Raw genomic sequence first — 6000 nt, 5'->3', positions numbered from 1 at the left:
CACATATCCTTAGTCCTTTTTTCTTCTTCTCCAGAAAAAGTGATATTGTTTTAGTTTTTTTTTTCCTTCCTAAAGACTTTATTGTTCTATTGAATCCATGTACGTAGGTAACGTAGCCATGAAATTCATCTAAAATAGATGCGTATTGCTCCTAAATTTATACTCTAGGTTTTCTTTAACAATTTGTTATTTTAGTCTTATATATTCCTTAGTTGATCTAGTTCCGTGATATATTTATTCATTATCTTACCCAACACAATTTGGTGTCTAAATTAAAGACTCACATAGCTTAGTAATTGATTAATTACCGAGAAAAAGTCATCTGAGACCATCTTAGATATAAAAACCATGCATAATATTAACTGCTTTTATTGCTCAATTATAGAGGTATTTATACGATTAGTTATTACATATCCATAAACCATTTTCTTCAATATATGGAGAGTTTGAACATCCTTTGTATTTTCTTCATTATTATTGATATTATCTAGAAAATATTGGGGTTTGGTATTCATTTAATGGGCCGTCGAGAAATTTCATACTGCATCATAACGGTGTATACAGCATCATAACGGTGTATACATATATTTTATATATCCACAATTCGGACTATAAGATGGACTCATGGACACACACGTTAATTAACGCGGCTTAAACAAAAATTTAGACGTTTGCGATGACGCTTTTTTTCCCCTTGCGAATGGCGAGGGTAATATGGTAAATTAGGATAGAGCATAGTTAGCAGTAGCACCACCACAAAGGCGCGTGCTAGGTTGGCGTCCGATGCAGTTTGAGAAGTTTGCCCACGTTGTCCTTTGACTCTTCTCTTCTTTCTTTATAACACACGACAGTCATATATTTATTTACTAACCTCTTATCTTTTTCTTTTTAATTCGTTATTATTAATTTCTTATATAAAAACATCACAAATATTAACTACTCACTCGTTGTCTTAATGTTCTCTCTTTTCATAAATTACAAAAGTCGAGGTGAATGAGATGGGTGGTTAAGGAAAGATATTTATCAGGTTGTGCAATTTTGGGACTTTAGAGCTGATAACATTCGAGCTAGATTATACTATTCTCTCTGTTTTATGGAGAATAACGATTTTAGCACATTTTACATGGATTAAGAAGGTTCTCAAACATATAGATATATTACTATTTAATCTAAAATAATGAAATAATAATGATTGCAATTTAAAGCTTTTTCTTATAAATAAAGGGTAAAGTATGGAGTGAATTTGAAAAAAAAATAATAATATTATATAAGGACCATTTTTTGAAAAAAAAAAACTCTAATATGAACTTTTATTTAAACGGATGATGTAAGTAACTATCTCCATACTACCTGGTTACAAACCGTGATAGAGTATTCGTTATAGTCGTTGTTCCAAACAAATTTAACGAAAAGCCATCTAATGTTAACCACTATACTGATGATTCTAATGAATAAGTTTTATCCGATAACATAACGAAAAACCATCTAACGTTAAGCACTATACTGATAAGTGATAACACTATATTCATGCATTACTGTTATTTTTCTCGTTGAAAATTATTGTTAATGTATCAAAACAGATTATTTTCAGAGAGAAATCACATATCTAAAATAAAACAGCTTGATTTCTTGTAAGTAACCAGAAGTACGCATCTCATGGAAACAATAAGATTATGAGTTAGCAAAAAAGAAAAACAATATGGTTATGTCAAATTTGCATAAATTTTCCATCCTAACGATATAAATGGAAAATCATATACCAGTCATCAATAATCTTGTTATATGTAATCATTAGAGTATAATGGCATATAATTTTCACGTCAAAAGTGAGAAAGAAAAAAAACACTATATAAAGAATGTGATCAGTTGATTCCTAACAAAATTTTTTGATAGATGCTTAGATATATGATTTTAAACCCATATGGTATGATATCATTTTTTTTTACAATTGTCACTTTCTATACACACCCAAGACAACGAAAAAATATATATGTATAGTACTTACATGGTTTGAAAAAAAAATGATATGGCGGCCTATATTTGACTTTTTCGACACAAAGGAAAAACGAAACAAAACAATGGTTAGGCAATTAATTAATAACAATAAGAATTCAAAGAAAAGAATATAAGAGTGAGAGGAGAGAGAGAAAGTGGGTAAATGTTAGGATAATACACTATGGGAGTGAGAATGACGTGAAACCCTAATTAGGACCGAGACTCCTTTAGAAATGGCCTCCAACGTGAATGTTTGTTGCCTTGAAAGACATTCACATCAAAACTTCAACCAATCTCTCCTTCAAACAACACTTCCTCTTTATACTATTAATTAATGCATACTCACACTATTTTAGACTTTGTAAAGTGATTATGAGAATAATAATGTCGGGGAGGCCCGAGTTTTTATGGGAAGATACTGATTAATTTAAGAACTTAGGATAAATACCACTATTTCTCGCCGAATTATTTTTTTGTTAACGAAGAAATATTAAGAAACGGGACAGAATCTCTGCGAAGCATCTTAGGTCAGCGACTTCGATGCGTAAAAATCAACATTTGTTTTTATCAGAATGCGGAGAGCCAAATTTTAAAATTCATTTAACTCTATCTTTGGTGATAAACCTTGTCTTATTAAACTAAAACCAAAGTAAGACAAAAACCATGGTAAACGCCTCAATTATTTTATTCATTGAAATGTTTTCAGAACAGAAAACAAAAATATATAGATATATATATATATATATATCAGAGTAATGTTTTTTTTAACCACCACAATATATATCGTTATATAAAACTAACGAATGAGTGTGGTTTCACACATTTCTAGTAAAACATAGGTTTTGTTCCACGATAGTAGTCAAAAAAGTGGTCTAGCTTTTACCATTGGCTTGTAAACAAGATTAAATAGTATCTTGATATATATATTGAACACCTTATCGATTTATTAGTGAAGATTGATGTAGATGTAAAGATAAGAATGTTAGAAAACATAAACAATAAAAAGTTCTTTTTTAATAAGAAATAATTCAAAGTTCACAATATATAAGTATACATCATTAGTGAACTACCGATTAATTTATATTTCATTAAAATTATTATATAGGTAAACTTTGGCACAAATTTGAGAAATACCCCCAATAAATTTTCAACAATATTATACTGATTATCACTTCAAATAATTATTTACTAAAAATTTACGCACGAATTTTTTTAGAAAAATACCGTTTGATTTATATGTTAATATTATAGTTTTGTTTTGTAAAATAAATTGCTGAGAAAATTGTGCAATATTGGTCATAAATACTATATAATTATTAGGTTTGGAGCGTTAGGCTCAGGAATCATTTGGTTGCGTTTGTACATTATTTGCGGCCTGATTGGATTTCATTCTCGAGCTTCTAATTTAACTTTAAGGCTGAAAGAAAACAAAGTTACTCAATATAATCATGTTAATGGTCACGATAGTTGGGGAAAATGTTCTATTTTCTTTTGTTTCCTAAAATTTTAATGAAAGAAAATCTATTCACTTTAAGAAAAAAAAAATCTATTCACTTTATCAAATCAAAAAGAAACTTTATTCGATCAATAGATTTATCTCACCCTATTACCAAAAAGGGCTTAGATGTTGTTAATAATATGGATGCGAAGTTTAGAGGTAAGATAAATATTATGGGAGATGGGGGACTAATTAATATTTAATCCATAAAAAATTCCGCAACAAGACAGACATTGATCATCGTTTTGAACACCTAATTAATAACCTAATTAACTTCCAAAAGTTGTAGATGTAGTTTCTTTACACAGTATTCAAAGACCTAACCTTTTTGAATCCAAGAAGAACAAGTATTTGTGCACTTTTTCTTCGGTTTTCTACCCAAGACCATATGACTTTTCTACCTACGTACCCAAAAAATTAAGATAGGTCAAGTGACATAAGAAATGCGTCTTTTGATACATTTTTACAATTTTAGTTCTGTTAAAAATTCTCTTTAATTAGCATCATTTTAAACATATCAGACGTATTAAAAGATATACGAAAACAATGTAGCCATCAAACAATATATAGTATTAATGTGATGCATGTATGATGTATCAGCTTAGATTAGCGTATAATATAGACATTAATACTATATATCGTTTGATGGTAATTGTTTCGTATATATTTTTATACATGTTATTACAATATTACTCATATATATAATATATCATACATACGTAATGAGGAAATCGAAGATACATGCATCACTTTCGAACTATTGATCTCGAGAGGGATAAATTAACTAAGGAATACATAATGTGAATATAATTAAAATAACAACATAAATCCAGAGGAAGTTAATGCAAGACCCACAAAACGAGATCCGACACAAAGCTAATTAGGGGTTTTTAAAAGAAAACCCTAATTAATGTCTGTTGAGATTCTTATAATAAATGGTTTTTTTTTTTTATCAAAGCCTCAAGAGAAGTTTTCAACTATCACATTAAATGAATATCACATGAGTCCAAGCTTTTAATCCACTGCTTCCCAAGTGAAACACTTCTCTTTTAATTTACTCTCATAGCTTTCCTTTGGCTCCTTCCTCTCCCTCATTTAATTTCAGTTCTTATGATAATTGGAGTATATCTAATTGATCTCACTAATGAATATATAGCTTCTTCATTTTTTTCTTAAGAAGAATTTAAATATGCTCAGCCCATACTAATTTTAAAATATTGCAACTGTTACTTATATAAAATCCGCAATGGCTAAAATATATACGTCCAACTGATCCCTTATACTGGATAATCTTAATTCAAATTATAAAACTTCTTTTAGTTTAAAAATAAAATATCATGATTATCATCTACGAAGAAAAACATACTCCATAATCCTAGAAACCATAGAGTTAGAAAGTGGTTATGATTCTAAATAATATATCAAAATTCATGTGGTGCATCTAAGGAATGTTTTTAACCCCAAAATGGCGGGACATGCATGAAAAAAAAAAACATTTGACCGGTTTGTGACTATCGCCCACAATAATCTCGACAAAGAAGTCGCTTGATAGCATGATTTTTCATATATTTTATGTATATGTTAATTAATGGGTAGATTTTAATAACGAAAATCTATCAACTTGGATGTGTTAGGAACCCACAATTAATGTATAATGCATCAGATTTATCCAGAATTGTCTGTTTGCCCCTGCAAATCGATATCAACGTCTAAAGATTTGCTAACATATTTTAATTAGTCTAGAAGTGGTTCAAACTAATTACGTGACCAAATCACAATCAGCCCCTAGGCTACAAAACCTCAGTCATTTTCTACTACTCCTTTCGATCAACAGATCTTTTCGAATGAATTTTCAATGAGTTGATTACTTGAATAACACAATTTCCTTCAGATTGGATTAATTTTGTTTTAGTGTTTGATTTTGACTTTTAGTCTTAGTTTTTACAGTAAGATTTGAAGGGTTGAAAAAAAGAGAGAGATCTTTATTATCTTTACTTAGAAATAGTAAAGATAAAGTTTTACGGAAAACTAAAGTCTTAAATCTAATTGGGTAGACACTTTTACATGTTTTAACTGTAAAAAACCCACAATAACTATAACTATTCGGAATGAAAATATATTTTTGAACTTCTTAAATCCCTAATGGAAGAGTGTTTTTTGCATTATTACATACTAAAAAGTGATTTATAAAATAAAAGGACTCAATTAATAGGACCACACTAGGAGGAATAAATAGTTTAGGTGCTAATGGAAAGATATATTTTAGAATTAGAACTGTCACATTGGGAAGTGGTTCTTGTTAATGTATGTAATTTAGATTCATTCATAAGAAAGAACTAAACAAATCTATAAAATTAAAAAATTCTAAATATAAAAATGAAAGAAAAAGAAAGAAGAGAGAACAGACATCTTTGGGCACCTCGGAGAAATATAAGCATGGGAGACTCGATGCACATCATTAAATGCTTTAAGAGATGACATGGAAGATTCGGGTCTCGGTATTTGCT

The sequence above is a fragment of the Eutrema salsugineum genome, unplaced genomic scaffold (genome assembly GCF_000478725.1).
Source record: "Eutrema salsugineum unplaced genomic scaffold, Eutsalg1_0 scaffold_10, whole genome shotgun sequence".
NCBI lineage: Eukaryota > Viridiplantae > Streptophyta > Magnoliopsida > Brassicales > Brassicaceae > Eutrema > Eutrema salsugineum.
The sequence above is the reverse complement of the archived record's forward strand: the minus strand, read 5'-3'. Positions refer to the sequence as shown.